Raw genomic sequence first — 21,408 nt, forward strand, 5'->3', positions numbered from 1 at the left:
GATGACCTCAACAACCTGAGGTCACTAGACATGTATCCATTATAACCAGCTGGGTGGGACCTAACTTCTACTTAAGGTCAGACCCGCCTGGAGGGAAATGGGCTACCCTGTCAATAAGGGGCTCTTTCTTTGGGGGCTGCTGTACCCTCGAATGTCCCACCTCAATGGCAGCTACGGGACCAGTCAACTTGTGTTCCAGAGCTCTCCCTTCTAAAGTTATCTTCCAGCTTCTATGAACATACCCCAAAGATCATTTTTAGACACACTGAAGAAAAAGGTAGCCTAGAAGACAGATCGCCTCCAGCTGGATGATGGCAAAGGGGAATGAAGATGGACAGCTGAATTTTTATTTTGCTTCTGTTTTATCTTCCATGGCCAGTGATTTTCAGGCTTAGAAGGATGAGCTACAATAATTCATTGGGAATTAAAATACACGATAAATTAGGAGATGAGAAAGGGGTAAAGACCAATATCATGGTTGGTTTGGATTGTACCTCTGGATTGAAGGCAGAGCCCACTTCTACTTGCTACTACTTTACCTTCTTGAAAATAATTAGCATGCCTTCCTTAAGCTTCCATTTGCCAGGTTTAGCATCTATAGTTCCTTCAATTTCTGAAGAATATTGAAATGTGGGGGGTGGAGGGGCAGAGGGGATTATTTATTGGAGGAAGGGAATAAACATTTATTATTTACTCTATGTAGAGACTTTACAATTATTATCTCATTTTATCCTTAAAACAACATTGGGAGATAGGTGTCATTATTCCCCCATTTTACAGAGAAGGAAACTAAAGCAGGCAGAGGGTTAATGATTTAACCAGGGTCATAAAGTCAGTATGAGACTGGATTTGAACTGATATCTTCCTAACTCCAAGTCTGGTACCCTATCTTCTGTGCCTTCTAGCTACCTCCTTGGAGATTTTTATCAATGTGATAGCTCCCTTAGATAATGCAATGAAAATAGTGCATATGAACCTTTCACTTGGAGGCATGTGAAGGGCACATTCCAATGGCATGTGGGCATACTCAGCAGCACCTTGCTAAGAGTTTGTAGAAAATTCCAAGATGATTTGCTGGCTGAGTCTCAGGAAGACATACACTAGTTAGTGGACCTGCTGTTCTCTGTCAGTCAACAAATGCTTATTAAAAGTCTACTGAGAATTCAAGGAAAAAGCAAAAAGCAATATATATATACATACATATATATATATGTGTGTGTGTGTGTGTATACATATATATGTATGTATATATACATATATGTATGTATGTATGTATATAAATTCCTGCCCTCTAGGAACTCACATTCTAATGAAGGAGACAATGTGTAAAGAACTATACACATGCAAGATAGACAAAAGGTAAAGGTGAGTGAACAAATCAGTTCACTCTATCTTCAAAATTTTCCCTCTTACTCTTTTTTATTTTTCCTTAGATTTTCTTCAGGAAAAAGCAAGATTTCTCATCCATTCCAAGATTAATAGGCATTGACTCAATGCAAATGCTGTACAGAAGGGCTAGGATGAGAGTTCTTGGGTTCAGAAATGGCAGCACCTGGGACAGCGTCCAGACCCTCAGCACCTGGCATTTCTGTAGAGGTGAAAGGCAGAGGCAGACACAGGCATATCCATCATGCCTGGGGTGGGGGGGTGATCCTTGGGCCATATGTACAAACCACAACATCAGTCTAGAAAAGCAGGATTTTTTAATTATATATATATATATATATATATATATAAAAAATATATTTTAATTACATTTTATAATGTAAATTGCATTTACTTAACACTCAAAGTTTTGCAAAGTATTTCATATACATTTTTCATGTGAAATTATGCAAATCATTTCCACATCCGCCATATTACTTTTCAAAAGCTGGAAAAATAAAGTAAGAAAATTACATTTCAGTTTGCACTCAGAATTCAACAATTCTCTCTCTCTGAAGCTGGATAGCATTTTTTCATCATGAGTTTTTTGGAATTGTCTTGATCATTGTGTTGATCAGAGTAGCCAAGTCTTTTAGAGCTGATCATCATTACAACATGGCTTTTATTGTGCACAATGATCTCCCAATTCTTCTCACTTCACTATGCATCAATTCCTATAGTCATTGCTCTGTTTTGCTGAAATCATCCCCCTCATCATTTCTTATAGCACACTAGCACATCATAGAGCAGGAGAGATTTTGAATTGTCTGAATTACATGATCTTAATAACTGGAAAAAAGATTTTTTTTTAACTAGTGTCAGCTTAGAGGGATGCTTTGGGAATATGGTTCCAAGTTTGATAGTTCCTGCATCATGTTTAAAAGTGCAGAGATAAAATTTCCTGAAGAGGGAAAGTGATCTTTGATAGACAGATAGAAAGATGGGGGTGGGGTGGGGCAAGAACTAGAGAGAGAGGAGAATGACAGGAGAGGAGGAGAAGAGAATGACTTGAGGCTATCTCATTTTCTACACAGATATAGCACATTATTTTCAAAACCCACATGAGAGGAGAGGAAAGGAGGGAAGAGGAGAAGAGAGGAGAAGCAGAGATGAGGAGAGGAGAGGAAGAGAGGGAATTAGCACTGGGGATACAAATAAAAGCCCCCTTGCTCTCAAAAAACTTAAATTACAAGGGAGAAAGACAAACCATTGAAGGATGTTAGGAAAGGCAGAGGGAAAGTACAAGTTGGGGTCATGGTGAGGAGATAGCTAGGAATTAGAACAGCAACCTGGGCGCTAGCAAGAGCTAGAAAAGAACCCAGGGTGAAATCTAACTTTCTGGTGGAAAGGAGATTACATCAAATCATCTATTCCAAATTCCTTATTTTATAGATGAAGCAACAGAAGGCCAGAAAGATTAAAGAAATATCCCAGGGTCACATAGGCAGTAAAGGGAAGAATTAGGATCTGATCTCAAGTCTGCTAACTCCACATTCCTTACATTTTTCACCGTGATATGTGATACGATGTACTATGTCCTTCTATAATAGAGTGTCTTGAACCATACAGTCCGATCTCATGGGTGGGATCATACCCATTCATCAGATAATGGCTAAGTTGGAAGATCGCATACATATTTCAAGGAAATTTTGCCAATTCCCAGGAGGCTTCTGGATGGTCTGAGAGTCTGCTTGGGATTGCCACACCCACATATATGACCTTCATCCAGAGGGTCTGATAGAGAGCCGTGTGTCTTCAGGGAAAAAGACTGTGGTTAGAAAGCCTGAGCTTGTACTAGGATTTTGCAAAGGCTAGTCCGCAGAGATAACATAGAGATACCAAGCACAGAACACTGGATGTGAGAGGTGAGGAAGGAGGCGATATAAAGGATAAGATCAAGGTTTGAACATGAGGGAAAAGATTGCTAAAGATTAATGTTACAAAGGCAGCAACCAGCATATGCTCCATAGATATTTCCCTGTTTTGAAAATAAAAAGGATCTGGGGGGCAGCTAAGTGGCACAGTGGATAGAGCACTGGCCCTGGAGTCAGGAGAACCTGAGTTCAAATCTGCCCTCAGACACTTAATAATTACCTAGCTGTGTGACTTTGGGAAGTCACTTAATCCCCCTGCCTTGCAAAAACAAAAAAAAAGGATCTGTCCTAGTCAAATGATATAATGGAGTCAGAGACATAACTTCAAATCTCAGCTCTCTTACTTACAATTTGTGTGTCTCTGAGCAAGTCCCTTCAACTTTATAAGTCTCCATTTCCTCATCTGGAAACTGAAGATACTGTACTAGAAGGTGTCTGTGATGTTGTCCAGCTCTTATTCTCCTGCCTCTGAGTGGATTGGTAGAAGGTACATTCTCTAATATTGACTAAAATTTTGCCAGTTATCGATAATCACAGGATAGACACAAATGAGAATTTAAGTGACAACCCAAAAGGTTAAAGATTATGTATCCAAATTTCAATGGAGTCAGGTGAAATTTCTTCTATGTTGCTCTTGGAACTGGCTTTTGCAATCTGCTAAGTCTTGGTGATTTTTTTATTTCAGTTCCTGAAAACTCAGGAAAAAAGCTAAAGACACTTAAGAATTTCCAAAGAAGAGACAAAAGGGGAACTGCTGCCTCCATTCTCTTCTTGTAAAAATATTGAAGCAGTCTACTAAGTGAAAATTCTCATCTGTGCTATTTACTGCTTAAGAGTTTTTGCCACATGTCACTAAACCTAGATGATCCTCAGTTTCCATATCTGTAAAATGAGGGGATTGGATTAGAAGAGCATTAAGGTCCTATTTAGCTCTAATTTTATCACTCAGTGTTAGAATATAAAATATTGCAACTATAGAAGGCCTTATTTTATATGGGAGCTGAAAAGCTCATTTGACTACAACTGTTAGATGACTTGGAGATTATCTTGTCCAACCACTCTTTTTATAGCTGGAGAAACTGAGGTCCCTAGAAGGGAAATGTCCCAGGATCACACAAATAAGTAACTGGTGGTAGAACAAAGGCTTGAATTGTATTTCCTGACTTCCATCCCAATCATCTTTCTACACTGCCTAAATTGAGATGACCAAAGTGAACTTGGAAATAAATTGGGTCAAACACACTCAGTTCCCAGATGGTGGGGGGGGGGGGGATGTGGGGCTGTAAAGAAGAGAGCCTTAGAACCCTTATGCCCCAAGAAAGCTTTCAACACTAGCAAATTATACATGCTTTCAAAAATGAATAAAATATAGTCCCCTTCCAGCTGCTGCCTCTTGCCATGTTTGGAAAAATGCCAACCACCTCTTTTACCAGCATGGAGAAACTGGGAGGCAGACAACACTGAACAAAGACAAGGGAAAAAAACCTGGGTAAATATTTTATAGACTTAACATTAAATAATGCACATATTCAGAGCAACAATGCATAGTTTATAAGCAAGGGCTCCTCTTAAGCCAGAAATTAAGTGTGTGTGTGCTTGAAGAAATGAGAGTCCTAAATCTGCCTACTGAGTCAGTCAGGAACAGGATTCAGAGAAACCCAGAAGGTACATGGTAATAGAAGCTCATTCATAGATGATGCTTTGAGGTTGATAAAACCCTTCAGATGAGAAGTATTTATGAACTCCATTAGTCCTGATTCCAATTCCCATACTCACTAACCAGTTAGATCCCTAGAGATATGGCTATGTCTTCCTTGGTAGGGGGTCCCTCTGAGAACTTAGATTAATTTCTCTTCATGTTGTTTAATTCTAGCCTTTAATCCAATTTAGCCTTCCCAATATCAATTACAAGTTACAGTTAGTAGTTTTTTTACCATTGATTCAATGATTAGTAGCCCAGTATCATTTAATTAACATCAACCCACTTTAAGAGATGAATATTTATGGACCATACAAAATGTGGTTTCTCCCCTCATCTTGGGGTCTGTAACTTAACTCTTCAATCTTGAATGGGATCTTCTCTTTCTGGGTGTTTCTTTGTATAAGAAGGGATTCTTGGGCTAACTGCCTTTTAGCTTGAAATTCCATGATCTCATGAGGTTTGAAGAAGCTAAACAAATTCATCAGGCCTGCTCCAGTTAGTAAAAATTTGAACTTGGACTTGAAAACAGGTTTTCTAATTCCAAGATTAGGACTCTTGCCACATTGTACTATCCAGCCTACTTAAGGACAATGTATTCTCTCCATCTTGCCTCAACTTCCCACTGTCTACTGCTGACTCTTTGAACTTTTCTATCTCCTCAAAAATAGTCTTCTCATACTAGAGATGGCTCCTACTCTATGATCCTCTGATTGGTGAATCATTGATTCAAACCATTATTTCTTTAGATGTCCTCATCATCCATGCTCCATTCCTTACTCCAGGCCCAAATCTCTGAGCTTTTCCATTTTTGCCCCATCAGTCTTGCTTCTTTATAGCTCCCCTCACTCTTTCTGTCCCTCCAGCTCCCTTTTAGGCAATGCCCCCCCCCCAGTAAAACTTAAGCAAGGTGAGTAATTCTCCCTATTTGCTCATATTTATATTTATATTCCCAGGTCTCAGCACAGCACCTGGCTGTATTCTATTTACCTTGTGATTCATCTATCTTCTGTCTTTTCTGTCTGAAGATCAATTTAATTCAATAAACATTGAGTGAGTAACTACTGGGTGCCAGTCACTGTGCTAGATTTTGAAAACATAGAACCAAAAAAAATGAAAGAATTAAAAGTCTTTCCCCTTAAGGAAATTGCAGTGTATTTGATAGTATTGGATCTGAACCGAGTAAAGAAAGAATCCAAAAAAGTCAGGAGAGCATTTCAGGCATGGGGACCTCCAGTGTTGGAATCTAATTTCTGTGGAAGTGGAGATCAAGCAATCCAGGTGTGAGATTACTCTCCTTTCCTCACAGATTCCTGGACATAGAGGAAATCACACTCTTTTCTTATCATTGTATCTCTTCCTTCTACCACTATTCCTTATATAGAAGAAATGTGTGCTAATTGGTTGACTGATTTCTAATAATATCAAATCACTAAATCTCAGAGTAGGAAGACATGCCAAAAAGCCATCTATTCAAACTCCTATTTGGAAGAGTTAAAAAAAAATCTCTCGACAATATACTCAACAAGTGAGTGCTTGGCCTTTTAAAAAAAATGCATGCAATGGTGTCAGGGGGATGGGAAGGGGAAGGGGTTAATCACTGTCTCCCGAGGTAGCCCTTCTTAGGATAGTTCTTCTAGTGGAAGTCACCTCTGAGCAATAAAAGTTGATTGGCACATACTTTTGAACATGGAAGTCTCCTGAAGGGATAAGTCTCTGGGTCTAAAAAATGGGCATATAAAGGACAAATTGGGCAAGTTAAGGAGATTCTTGTGCTAATAAGAGCTTGGGTGTGAGGTATGCAGATGGATGGATGTTCATCAATGACATCAATGACGCTAATCTGATGATCTCTTCCAGGAAGTTAGCCGATGTTCCAGTGGGTTTATCCATAGGAAGAACTGCTGGGTGTGGAAGGGAGGTAGAAGGGAAGGAGGGAGGGAGGAGGATGGTGTTACTCAACATTCTGGTTTTGGAATGCTGATATCAGTGAAAGCATATTCTGCTATTCCCCAATCTCCCTTCTGCCCAGGGAGTCCCCCTGGCATGTCATATTTCTTTCTAACATTCTTTCTAACTTTCTAACATAGTTCGGGATTTGTTCTTGCTAAATGAAGTTCTCTTTAGCTCTTTGCTCAGGAAAAGTCCTAGACACAGCCAAGCTGGGGTTGCTGGCATTATGACCTGAAAGAGCATCTAGTCAAATTAATTTGTAGTTGAAGAATCTCAGACCAGAGAGGAGCAAAGAATGTACCGTGAAGGCCCAGACTGAAGGCCCAGGATGTGAATCAAGTTCTCTTCCTACTGGACCAAGCAGAGGATGAAGATGTCTAGTTCTAATGAGAAACCCTATCGATTGGATCATGAAAAATGTCTTGAAAAATCATTATGGGAAGAAATGAAAGGTAATCTTGTCCAATTTCCATAATTTACAGAAAAAGGGAGCTCAAATAGAGTAAAGAACTCCCCCAAATTCATAGAGGGCCTTATGCTATAGTTGGCAAGATTCTAAGTCTCCACCTCAGTCTAATCCACGAGTTATGAGCATTCCACAGCTGGCAGGTCTCTTCATGGTTTATGAAGGGAAACCAGTGAAGTGAGTGGAGAGGGAGAGGGATTTCATCAAATTTCAGAGTTGATCAGTCAACAAATTAATTAATCACCAAACAGGTAGGAAGTGCCTACTATGTGCTAGTTAGTGTACTAAGACATACAGATGAAAACCAAAAAAAAATTGGATTTGTAACAAGTTTGCCTTACATTGGGGAGAGAGCAAGTATATTAAATATCCATAAATATATACAGAATAAATATAAAGAACATAAATGCAAAATAGTTGAAACAAGTTAATTGAAAAGGCAGGACACTAACAATTGAGAAGCTTGAGTGAAGTAAAAGTCCACCAAAGAGCCATTATTTTGCATAAGATCAGATTGGCTAGACCAAAAGACGGATTCAGTTCTGACAATTTTTAACATTTATATAAATTTAATAAACCCATGTGGAAAATCCAATAAGGAATTATTTCCTTATTATACCATCAAGACTCCTAAAGGACAGATCAACCCCAGAGAGTAGTGGAGCACCCTCATAGTAACCTGTACGTTAGATCGTTTTCTCCCAGAAGGATGAAGAATAGCAAGAGTCACCTGTCTTTGGACCCATTGTGGTTTCCCAGGGATGTCATTTAGAATGTCACCAATTCTTGGAAGTTCTCACCCATGACAATTCCTCCTAATATTCTAGCACCACAGAAAGTAGCAGAATCTTCTCTGGGTAAAAAGAGTCACTGAGTAACAGAATCACAGAATGTGTTAAAATAGTTACCTAGTCATCTTAAAAACCTCAAAATTAGGAGATTGGGGGCTGAAGGCAAACTATCCATTTCTGCAAGGGTTCAGCTGGATCCAGAAGAAGGGAGAGACATATGCATCAAATGGGTTAGGAGTGAGTGGCCTGTGAAAGAAAAAAAGATGAAGGTGGTTGTCCATCTATTGACTTGGAATTTATAATATTAGGTTTCTTTAAAAAAAATCTGATAATTATTTTTGTTGTGTTGTCCAAGTCTTCATGGCCCTATTTAGGGTTTTCTTGACTAAGATACGGAGCCAAAGATACTCCCCCAAAACTGGAGATTGCCATTTTCTTCTCCAGTTTATTTTACAGATAAGGAAACTGAGGCAAACAGGACTAAGTGACTTGCCCAGTAAGAGTGTGAGACAAGATTTGAATTCAAGATGATGTGTCTTCCTGACTTTGGGACTTACACCCACTGTACCATCTAGTTGCCCTCTGATAATAGAATTGATTTCCTTTGTAGTTATGTGTATTTTGCTTTATTCATTTAAAAACATTACTTTGAAAAGAAGCCCTTAGGGTTCACCAGATTATCAAATGGATGGAGAATATAGAATCAATTCAGAAGTTTAGAAGTTTTGGATTCTAGTTTATCTCCCTTGTGTTATATAGGAGGAAACTGAGGGTCAATGAAATAAATAACTTACCCAAAACAACACAGGAAGAAATTTATATCTGCAACTGGAAGGGATACCAGAGGCCAGCTAATCTAATCATCTCATTTACAGATGAGGAAACTGAGTTACAGATAGTAAATGATAGAACCATGATTCAAATCTAGGTCTTCTGATTCCAAATCTACCAGTAAATCCAAACAAAAAATAGCCTGTAATTTATGGATTTATCATAAGAAGCACAAGAGATGGTGTATGTTATGTATAAAAACAAAATTTCTATATTGCTGTTAATTGTTGCCACTGAGGCAGTGGAAGTGGTAGAATTGGATCTGGGATCTGGGAATCCTCCTCATCATTTTCTTTGTGCTCCTGCAAAGGACCCTATGGAGAACATTCATCTTGATATAACCACATTTCCAGCCCCCAGCCCAGTCCCCACTAATTTAGTTTGGAAAAGCTGTGGATTGGTTCTTGTTCAAATATTGATTTTAAGTAATTCAATCCCTGTTGAAAGGGACTCCATGGAGGCCTCTTATGGGTTTGTTTCTTTAACAACAGTTTCCATGTGTTTTCACAAATTCTGCCAGCAGTGATGTAGTAACTACCAAAGAAGATTTACAAGACTTTACACACTGGGAGATATTGAGGCAGAGTGTTGATGAAGGGCAGGGGGATAAATCAGCCCCCACTAAATGCCAACAAAGGCACTTTGGGAGTTTCCTAATTGCCTCTTCTGCAACACTGGGGGCAAACTTGTCTACCCATCAATAAAACCCTACTATGGGCTTAAATCAGGGAGAATTCGTTCAAATCCGAGGCCTGACCCAATGCCTGGACAGTATTGCGCAGGTCATTTAATCTGCCTGGTCCGTAAGCAGCATCCATCTTGGGATTTGTCTTCTAGATCATAAATAGTTTGTGAAGAGAGAAACAGAGAGAGAGAGAGAGAGAGAGAGAGAGAGAGAGAGAGAGAGAGAGAACAAACAGTAATCCACAGCACCAGAAAAAGGATTCTATCTTCAAACTTTAGAACTCATCCAATAAAGTTTTTTTCTAATAATGTCTTATTTTTGTAAACTCCATTAAAATGCAAAAAATAACTTTTACACACATTGCCACATTTATCAAAGGAGGGTAAATGGAATGACAAAAGACCTTATAGAGTGTGTGTGCTGAGGATCAGTTGAAGAAAATGAGGCTGTTTAGGATGGAGAAGAAAGAGTCTGGGGAGGGGTGAGCACTATATTCAAATATTTTGAGATCTATCATGTGGAAGAGAGATGGACACATCTAACTTGGCCTAGAGGCCAAAACTAGGAACCTGATCAGAAGTTGCATGGAGGTAAACTGATACTATATATCAGGAAAATTCTCCTAATAACTAGTGCTGGAATGAGTTACCTTGGGAGATAATGAGTTCCCCTTCCCCAGAGGGATTCAATCACAAGTGAGACAGCAAATTATGGGGGATGCAGTATAGAGGTGATTTCTATCTTGGCCCGAGTTTGGTTTAATGAAACTCTGATACTCCTCCCAATTCTGATTTTGCAACCACATCTATGCCTTTTTTTAAGTATTGGCAGGAACCCCTCACAGAGGGGTTACAAAGGTCATTTATAAAACAATTCAAAGGCAAGGACCCACACAAGTATGGGTGAAGACATTAATGGAGTTAGAGCAGATCACAGACTCAACCTGCCACTAGACTCATTCTTTTATTTGCTTTTATCTGTATTGGTTCTAACATAATCCAAGGATATGTTTTGGATAATTTAGTTTTCATTAGTTAATTAATTAGCTCAAATCTCCATACCAGTTCATTAAAAATTAATTATATAACAAACTGGAAATACCTCATGCCCCATCAATAATCGCTGATAGGAAGCAATAAGAAAAAAAGTATACAATCCTTGCAGTATTTCAGTTATGCAAACCTTCACAACCATAGTGTCACCAAATCCTCCAAGAGTATATTAGTCCTTGTCTGGAAATCCAGTCTCACACCACTCAGTTCCAAATACTGATTAATGTCTCTTAAGGATCTCATATTCCTCTAGATAATGGTTAATTTTAGTCTCTTAGGAATTAATCCTTTCTCTTTGTCCTCTTTCCAGTAATCACAGGAAGCAGTCTTGGCAAAATACATTGTTCTTGCCAGTTCCTCACAAATTTTCACAAAATATTCGTCCTAATGTTTCTTTATAGTGTTATCATTTATAATAGTTGTTAGGAAAAAATTTCATGCGATTTTTTCCCTTTCTGTGTGTTACAGTGGATTCTTCAAAAGTTTTCATAGATCACATATAACACACACATTTTCCCCCTGATCCCTTAAATAGAAAAGCACTTTATTGTAGCTTTGTTTCTAAACTGTCACTCAAAATGGCCCTCACAAATTTCTCATTTTTTTTTCTAAATTGCATTTGGTTGTGGCAGCTAGGTGGCGCAGTGGATAGAGCACTGGCCCTGGAGTCAGGAGGACCTGAGTTCAAATCCGGTCTCAGACACTTAATAATGACCTAGCTGTTTGGACTTGGACAAGTCACTTAACCCCATTTGCCTTGCAAAAAAGAAAAAGTGCATTTGGTTTCTATACTCTAAAAAATGGGTCAGATTCTAAAGTTTCTATAAGATAGACATTTGAAACCAGAGTTACAAAGGTCATTTATAAAACAATTCCAAGGCAAGGACCAATTTCTTAGCCATTCTACTAGAAAGCTCCTTCCAAGTTGAAACAAATCACTTAGTGACTCCTCTTTGGATCCAGTCATTCCAAGAGTTAGAGTAAATTTATCTAAATGAAACCTCATCTCTCCATCGTGTTCACTCATTTTCAAAAATGTTTTGCTTGAATCTATGTGTCATATCTATAAGATTCTCATACCACAAGTCAGTAGGAATCCACTGTTTGATATAGCAGCTACAAAAGTCAATGAGATTTTCAATGGATTTTAAAAAGGCCTAGCTTTCACCAACTCCTACTCTGATCTGCCCTTTCCAGTAAAATAATTCTCTGCATTTTAGGAAGGAGGTGGCTCACGGAACATTCAGGAAAAAAAAAGTAACTAGTCTGGTAACTAGTATGTCCTTGGGAGTGGGGCAAAACCTGAGGGTGTGGCATAAGCACAGAGGTCTACAGCATCATTGGAAAGAGAGATTGCATGCCCCCAATGACAGCTCCCTAAGGCAGAGCCCCCAATACTAATCAGAGTGGACTAGAATGTACAAAGAAAGGTGAAGGGAGAAAGGCACTGTGCAAAACATTTTACAAATAATATATCATTTGGTCTTCACCATATTCTGAGAGGAAGATGATAATATCCTCATTTTATAGATGACAAAACTGATGCAGTCAGAAGTTAAATGACTTACTCACGGTAATATCTCAGTTCTCTCTTCTACCTGCTAAATGTCTGACTCGTGATTTGAACTGTTTTTTGTTTTCTTGTTTTTTTTGTTTTTTTTTACTTTTAGTCCTAGAACTCTAGGCACTAAGCCAAGAATGCGGAAGCCTGCATATAACTCTCTATATAACTACTAACTTTGATTCTATTTGAATATTCCGTTTGTACAGGGTCTCTGTGCCTCAGTTTCCTTAATTGTAAAAGGGAATTAGTACTCTATGTGCTCATTAGACTTTGTAAATCATAAAGGTCTGCAGACGTCTTCTCCTCCTGAATTGTGTTTTTGGCTGCCTTTCACTTGTGCCACTCTCTGGTTGAGGTGTAGCTGAGACCAGAATGTTTTTCCCCTGATTCCCTTATCCTGTTCAAATGAGTCACTGCTTGTAAAATGCCCACGCCTTATGCTGCTGGGCTGAAAGTGCCAAATAATAGGGTAGTAACTTGGCATTTGCCTGTGCTCATGTAGCAGGACTCCTTGGTTTGAAAAACCTGCACCTGGTGCAGAGTCGGAGAACTATTGCACCTATTGTCCAGATAACTGTTGAGAAGCAGCCCTGGAGCTGTTCAAACTCTGCAATGGATGAGAGAGAGAGAGAGAGAGAGAGAGAGAGAGAGAGAGAGAGAGAGAGAGAGAGAGAGAGAGAGAGAGAGAGAGACAGAGAGACAGAGAGACAGAGAGACAGAGACAGAGAGAGAGACAGAGAGAGAAACAGAGAGACAGAGAGACAGAGAGACAAAGAGAGAGCCAGAGAGGAAAGCAGAAGATGGTTAAAATAGAGAGAGGCAGATAAATAGATAGCTATAGATAGATATGGATGATTGGAGAGAAAGAAGAGAGATTATAGAGCTAGAGAAAGCAAGATACATGGATTTATATATATGAATGCATATTTGTACAATTATTTATATAATGTATATAATTGCAAAATATAGGTGCTTATATATTTATAGACACCTATTTTATACAGATGTTATTTATTACACTATACCTTTATTTAACATAAATCTATTTTATTACAATTACAATAGATTATATATATTACACATTATATATGTGTATAGAAAACATATAACATACTTGTTTAAATACATATATGTGTATATATGTGTTTAAAACTTGATTGGTTACCTATAGGGTTGACACTCCAATAAAAAGAGTGATGGGTCTACAGAGGACACAAGTTCAAAGCCCACTTCTGAGGTTTACCATTCTTGTAACATTGGGCAAATCACTTCATTTCTCTGGTTTCCCTTCCTCACACCCATATTCCACATCTGTTAAACAAAAAGCTTAAAAAATGCTCCAGAAAGAGGATTCTGTGAAATCCAAAGCTTTTAGTCCTCCAGTTAGACGAGACAGTGCAGTCCCTTTTGTCTCAGATCTTCCAAATACAGTGAATGGGAGACTATCAAGTCCAAAGCCCTCATTCTACAATTGAAGGAATGAACTCCATTTTTTCACACACCCTCACAGACACAGACACACACACACACATACACACTTCTGATCTGACAGAGAAGGAAACTGAGGCAAAAGGGATAAAATGACTTATCTAGCTCATACTACAAAAAAAATGACTGAGGCAGGATCTGAATCCATGTCCTCCTGACATTTAAGTACATTGCTCAGTCCCCTGTACCAGGAGGGTCACAGAAACTTTGGGTGAATATGTGTGTGTGTGTGTGTGTGTGTGTGTGTGTGTGTTTATTATGGACACTTCAATGAAGCCTACAGAGTCCTTAGAACACTGTTTTTAATTAGAAAATAAAATACATAGAAGGACAAAGGAAATCAATCTATATTGGAGTTTTCAAAATAAATATAGTATTTCAAAATACAATTTTCTGAGCCCCAGCTAAAGTATTCTTCTGTACTACAATATTCTCTACCCTTCTGTTCTATTGTGGTCTATTCTTTTTAAATTTTATTTTATTTTTAATTTATAGAAGAAAATAAGCATTTCTATAATAGTATAGAAAAAGATAAATGTGCATGAAACTGAAAATCTCCCAGGAAAACTTGCTGTTCTCTTTATACAACAAAGTGATCATGTGAATTTCTTTGACATCTCCCCGCCCCCCCATCCTAGAGATGCAAATAGCTACAAATATGAGAAAATCGTTCTATAAATGCTACAATTTATCTGTTCTTTCTCTGTATGTGAATAGTGTCTTTCTTCTTATATCCTTAATAGTTAATTTGATATTTATAATAGTCAAAATAACCTATTTGGTCTAAGTCCGATGGTGTATTCTATTCTAACAAGGTCCTCAGCTCTTCTTTCACCTCTCCAACACAGTTATCTCCATCTCTGTTGTCAATGTTCCTTGATCATCCGGGGCCATGAGGCCCCGTAGGACTAAGTTGGCCATGCCCCTTGGCTGGAAGTTGGGCTGGAGCCTCGAAGCTTTCTCTTTCCAGGCAATCCTGGCTCAGGGGCAGAGGGCCTCAGGACATTGAAATACAGGTCCCTGTCAAGGCCACAGCTCCAGACGAGATGAGTTATAGGCTGGAATGACCCAAAAGCAAAATCCTCCTTGGGGGCTCGACAAACCTCTGCCCTTGGAGTGGCATCATTAGATGCATTTCCCCAGCAGCCCTCGCCAGCCAGCCCTGGCTGTAAGTCTGCAGGATTTATGTTTGCATTCTCTGGCATTGAAGATGAGGTCATCCAAGCAGGGAGACAGATGTTAAGTTCTCAAGCAGGCCCAAAGTCAATCATGATTTCAGGATTCGTGTAGAGCCTCTGGGGTCACGGATGCTTTGGGAAATGCTTTATAGGGCTAAATTGCTCCCCAAATCTGAGCTTGGAGGAGAGGGTATCCATTTCTTTGGATGCCAAGTTCAAAATGTTGGTTTAGAAAGAGACCTTAAAGGTCATCTAGACAAGCATCTTCCTAAGGTCAAGTTTCCTCCACCATCTCCCAACCAAGTAGTCATCCTGTCTGAGATTAGACAATCCCAAATCCATGGAACCCAACTTAAAACAAAGTCATTTAACATACTTTAATAAAATGCATAATAATGAGAACAAATATTTATTTCCATAGCAAACTAAGGTTTACCATGGATTTTATTTGTATTATAAATTCATTGGATCCTGATAATGACCCTGTAAGATAGGGAATATTATCCCCATTTTATAGATGAAAAAATTGAGACTGGGAAAAGGTTGAAATTCTGTTCAGGTGCAATTGGTACCTGACTAGTAGGTGCCTAAAGCTGAATTTCAGTCAACCAATAAACACTTATTAAGTGTCTACTGTATGCAAGACATTCTGCTGGGGTTACAAGAAGAGGCAAAAGATGACTCCTACCCTCAAGGAGCTCACAATCGAATCTAATTCTCTTACTCCAAGTTTGGTGATCTATATCCTATATCAGTGGTTCTTAAAATGGTGTTCATGAACTTTCAAAATAGATATTATATTTTGTTTTATTTTTATTTTCAATGTTTATATAACATGTAATATATTATATATGTATATGATAACAGCATCTTAATATAATTAGCTTTATTTGAAATTCTATACATTTTATTTTAGCTACTCAAAAGCATTATTCTGAAAAAAAAGGACCCATACATAGCTTTGCCCAATTCTCAAGTGGTCCACAATGCACCAAAAGGCTAAGAATCCTTGGACTAGCCTCCAAGTCTGATTTTTTCAGAAAAAGAAATTGAGACAATGAAGGGAAGCATGAGGGTCACACAATGAGTTAGTGCTAGGGATTGAATCAGAACCCAGGTCTCCCATCCTCCAACCCAACAGGCTTTTCACTAAATTAAGCTACCTCCTTATTCCAAAAAGCTTTATTTTTCATTGGGGCAGCTAGGTGGTACAGTGGATAACATACCAGGCCTGGAGTCAGGAGGACCTGAGTTCAGATTCAGTCTCAGACATTTCCTAGCTCTGCAACCCTGGGCAAATCACTTTGCTGCCTCCTCATCTGTTTTGCACACACACATTTCCTCTCCTAATGTATGACAAGATGTTGACTGTTACAGTTTCTGGTTTTGAATCCAAAGGGCATGGCACAATGTAGGGCACATTTGCATGGTCACTTTATTAAATACCTACTAATTACTTGATTGATAGTAAGAATTTTTCATGGTAGGAGTTGAGGTTAAGTCCCCTCCCACTTTTAAATTATATGATTCATTTATCTCTCCTTCCCCAAGTTCTAGCATTTTGTTCCATATTTAAAAGTTTGCTGAGTTTAGAGGAAGGAAGGCATCAGGCACTGACTTGCCAAGGTAGGAAGATTTGGGTTCAAATCTTGCCTCATATATTTATCAATCATGTGACCCAGGACAATTTATTTAAGTTTGATCTTCCCTCAGTTTCATTATCCATAAAAGGGGGATTTGGACTCAATGGTCTATAAATACGGTTCCTTTTTGCTCTAAATCTATATCCCTATTTCAGATATCTCTGAGACTTATGACTATGAACTCTGTCACACCAAACTCTGAAAATGTATAGAATTAGAAGCAAAGACATGGCTGAGTTGGATTGTGCTGATGGGCACAAATCCATTGGCATGCTCATATCATCCTTGTTGTGGAGAACCTCCTCCCCACCCCCATTCCCTCAGATGGTAACTGACTCATCCCAATGGAAGAGATCCCAACTCATGGCTGCAAGATAAGACAGAACTTTTGACTAATCTCCTTCTATAAAACTGTCAACATGAACTACGAAAGCAGAGAAGAAAGATGTTTGCCCTGGTCACAGGAGGTTAGGGAAATACAGAGGGCATATCTTGCATTTACGTAGCCTTTTTCTTCAAAGAAATCCCAGCCTTGATCTCAATGACCTCCTCTTTTTGAGTATGAACAGAGCAGGCCTCCGCATCTCCATTTTGCAGATGGAGTTCATTTTTTTCCCCAAGTTTGTACCAGAAAGATAATGTTCAAGAACATGCAGAACCTGGGACACTGAGTCCAGAGAAATTTACCATCTTTCTACCTCGGCCTATATCTAGGTTGTGACATGAATAGCATTTTTTGTTAGTTTTTTTTTAACTTTTCTATTCCTCATTTTCCTCATTTGCAAAAGGAAGATGACGTATTACATCAGAGAGTCTCAAACTTTTTGGTTTCAAGATTTCTTTACACTCTGTAAAATTACTGAAGATGACCCCTCTCAAAAGAGTTTTTGGTTATATAGGTTATATGCATTGATATTTACCAATTTAAAATCTTAGTATTATCATGGAAATGGTTGTGACCTCATGAGTCCCCTGGAAGGGTCTCAGTCAAAGGGCCCATATTTTTGAGAGTCACTGGTCTAGATATCAATGAGTCAGCATATCACTCACTTTCCTAAATACTAGTTATGAAAAAAATGAACTGGTCTCTGGCCTCAAGGACTTTTATTTCTATCAGGAGATATACACATATAGATGTATATGTATATATTTGATTTGATTGTTTTTTGGTTTTTACAAGGCAATGGGGTTAAGTGACTTGTCCAAGATCACACAACTAAATAAGTATTACCTGTCTGAGTTGGGATTTGAACTTAGGTCCTCTTGACTCCAGGGTTGGTACTCCATCCATCTAGTTGCCACCTAGCTGTCCTGAGATACATATATAAATACAAGGCAATATTACAATATTATCCAAGGAATATAATATATAAGCATTGTACAAGTGTATATATGTGGGAAGGAGCAACATGGCACCCTGGTGCCAAGAAGGCCTAACTGGATTCAAATCCCACCTCTGACATTAACCAACTGTAGGACTCTATAGAACTCTGAGTAGAGAACATTCCCCCCAACAACAATAGAATCATGGATCCAAACTGTCCCATCCATCAAAAATCCAGAGCCCCCAAATTTGCACATATACATGTAGGAGAACATACACATGTGTGTTACATATAAACATAATCAAAATCACAACATCTCAGAGAGGAAAAATCCCAGAATCCATTGCCTCTGCCAACATGCACCTAAACAAGAATTACCTCTATAGCATCCCTGCGAAATGGGCATCTCCCTAAAGTTGGAGAACTCCGTCTCACAAGGCAGTCTATTCTGCTTTGAGAGAGTTCTCATGGTTTAAAAGATGCATCTTTTTCCCCCTTTCTTTCTTAAATTGACCTTGCATGTGCCTTTTTCTAACTTCCAACAAATAAATAGGTAAAGATAATGTCCAATAGAGTGGTGTAGGATGAACACTAAATTTAATTCCAAAAGATCTGGGTTTATAGGAGCAGGGCTAGACCCCATGAGTGAAAGGCAAAGAAGAAGGACTCCCATGAGCAAACTATTTCAGCAGCTCTTTTAATGGAGGCAAAGAACTGGAAATTTGGGGGACAGCTAGCAAATGGGGAATTAGCTAGCAAGTTCCGGCATATAAATTTAATGGTATAACATTATTGTAAGAAAGAGGACAAACTCAGAAGACCAATTAGAATGAAGTGAGCAAAACACAGAGAATAATGAACATATTTACATGATAGAGGTTCATCTTAACCTTCTTTGATAATCCAGAGAAGCTTATGAACCTCTTCTCAGAAGGTTTTAAATTCACAAAATAAATCACATAAAATAACAAAAGAAATCAATTATATTGAAATGATTATCCAAACATTAATAAATAAATAATGAATCCTTATCTAAGATCCCTGTGATAAAGAAAAAAATTAAGAAAGGCTTAAGAACTTTGGGAAATTCTCAGAAGACTTTTAAATGTACAATAAAAAAAAAACAGAATTCCAAAAAAAAAACAGTTATGATAAAATGCATTGAAGTATTAAAATGATTTAAAATTTGAAATTGAAATATTTAAAAAAGAAAAATTCATGGAGGCAGCTAGGTGGTGCAGTCAATAAGGCACTGGCTCTAGAGTCAGGAGCACCTGAACTCAAATCTGGTCTCAGACACTTGATACTGTGTGACCTTCCGCAAGTCATTTAACCCCATTGTCCCACCAAAAAAAAAAAAAGAAAGAAAAAATTAATGGATCTAAGTTAAGAACCATGCAATGAAGAAAAATAACAAGAAAGACATAGAGACTATGAGACAATGCAATTTTCAGCTCTCATGCTGAGGGAACAGCAACGGTCTGCCTTCCTCCTTACCAGAGGCATATGGAACTCAAGAGTGCAGAATGAGGCTTGTATTTTCAGACATATGGAAATTCATCTGGCTTGAGACTCTACATATTTAATACAAGGTTTTGATTTTTAGTTCTTTTAAGAGGGATAGAGATGAAATGATGAGGTTATTCAAATAAAAAAAAGAGAGAAGTCGGAAAAGAGCCATAGATATATGTTTTCATCACAGAAGGGAACAAAAGGAAGGCAAATAGGAGTGCATGGATGAGCATTTGAAAATACCCCACTTAATGGGAGAAGCTGTTCTCAGGGCTGATTTGTGGCCACTCGACTGATCCTTTGTTATATTCTACTTTGCATATGTAGATGTTCATCTCACTTGGTGTTTGTCAAGTTTAGGATTTTAAAAAAATAAAGATCAGATTTTTAAAAATTAGGACATGAGTTCCAGGCACTGGAAGTTCCAGGCATTGTCTACTGATTTAGTCTTAGTTTTATTAGTTTGTCTCTGAACTTCAAGTTAATTCACCAGAAAAGGACAATGTTATTGGCACCCATTCTGCCCAATGGACATCTGAGGGTTATACTATATGAACATTAGGGAAGACACATATACACATCTCTTTACCTTATCGTAGCCTCAGCACCACAAAGGACTAGAGTACCATGAATTCCCCTTGCCTCTTAGAGACTCCAAAGACAATACTTGACCCCTCACCTCTCTAGAGCTGACATTGAAGTCTAGGAGCATGTATTGTCTTTGGAGTACAATCCAGCCCTTCATCACAAAGTGTTTTGTATTGTTCTCTTATTGTGACTTGTGTATGTGAGATCTCTCCTCCAGTCTTCCCTGCAGTGCCTAGCACATGTTGGAGACATCTTAGATGCTCCATAAAGAATTTTTTGATTGAGCAACTGAAAACTATAAATGGTCACTAGCTGAAGACAGACATAAATGGTGTGATGGAAGCAACAGGGACAAGAGAAGCAGGAAAATTGCATTCTAATACCAGCTCAGCTTTGCTGCATGACCTTGGGCCGATCATCCTCCTCCTCTGGGTCTCAGTTTCTTCCTCTGCAAAATGAATATTGGCCTAGATGATTCCACAGGAGATCACTTGTAGGATTCTAGATCCCTTCTTGATCTCAATTTATGATCCTGTAGACAGTAAGACCTTTCCTGTAGGATCCGAGCCAAAATGTATTAGTGATTAGGTGTCAAGCTGGCAAAGATAGGGTGATGTGACTCAGCTTGCAAGGGGATGGGGAAAGAAATTATGGTGCATTGATGTACACTGTTCCATAAGAAATGAAAGACCTGAAGAATATAGAGAGGCAAGGGAAAGCATGTGAAATCATGCTAAGAGGAGTAAGCAGCCACCAAAAAACAACCACCAAAAAATAAAAATGAATCATGGGGAAAGATAATGACCAGGTTTGGCCATAGATATAGGAGAGTACACATCTCTCTCATCTTTGCAGAAAAGGGAGACTACAGGCAGCATAAGGGAGAAGGATAGGTGTTTGTTCAGTCATTTCAACAACTCTATAACCCCTTTTGAGTGGTTATTCAGTAGTTTGTCATTTCTTTCTCCTGCTCATTTTACAAATGGGGAAATTGAAGCAAGTGACTTTCCCAAAGTCAAACAACTAGGAAGTATCTGAGAGCAGATTTGAACTCATGAAGATTGGTCTACCTAACTTCATATCTAACATTCTATTTCTTATGCCACCTAACTTGTTAAAAAAAACTAATCAGAAGAAGCACTGTAGTGAAAATGAACTGAGTCTAAGTCCTGCCTCTGAAATACTGGCTTTGTGACCCTGAATAAGTCATATAACTTTTTGGTTATATAAGTTAATTACCTAAGACTAAGGAAGGAGGGTCCTGACCAGGGAGTTCCCCAAGTGAGTGAAATTAAAGGACCCTCTATATCCTCATTTATCTTTAAACAAAATAT

The 21,408-nt window shown here is 38.5% G+C and overlaps 1 long non-coding RNA gene across 1 annotated transcript in view; it reads right to left on the bottom strand.

Moving 5' to 3' along the window:
• Nucleotides 1–18,932, bottom strand: part of LOC141512405 (uncharacterized) — a 31,158-nt gene extending 12,226 nt beyond the window's left edge. The window contains exons 1-2 of the long non-coding RNA XR_012475475.1: nt 17,881–18,932; nt 8,326–8,454 (exon numbers count right to left, since the gene is read on the bottom strand). This is a non-coding gene — a long non-coding RNA (uncharacterized LOC141512405). The remainder of the gene's footprint in view (nt 1–8,325; nt 8,455–17,880) is intronic.
• Nucleotides 18,933–21,408: the final 2,476 nt, after the last annotated feature.

This window comes from Macrotis lagotis, chromosome 2, assembly GCF_037893015.1.
Source record: "Macrotis lagotis isolate mMagLag1 chromosome 2, bilby.v1.9.chrom.fasta, whole genome shotgun sequence".
Lineage (NCBI taxonomy): Eukaryota > Metazoa > Chordata > Mammalia > Peramelemorphia > Peramelidae > Macrotis > Macrotis lagotis.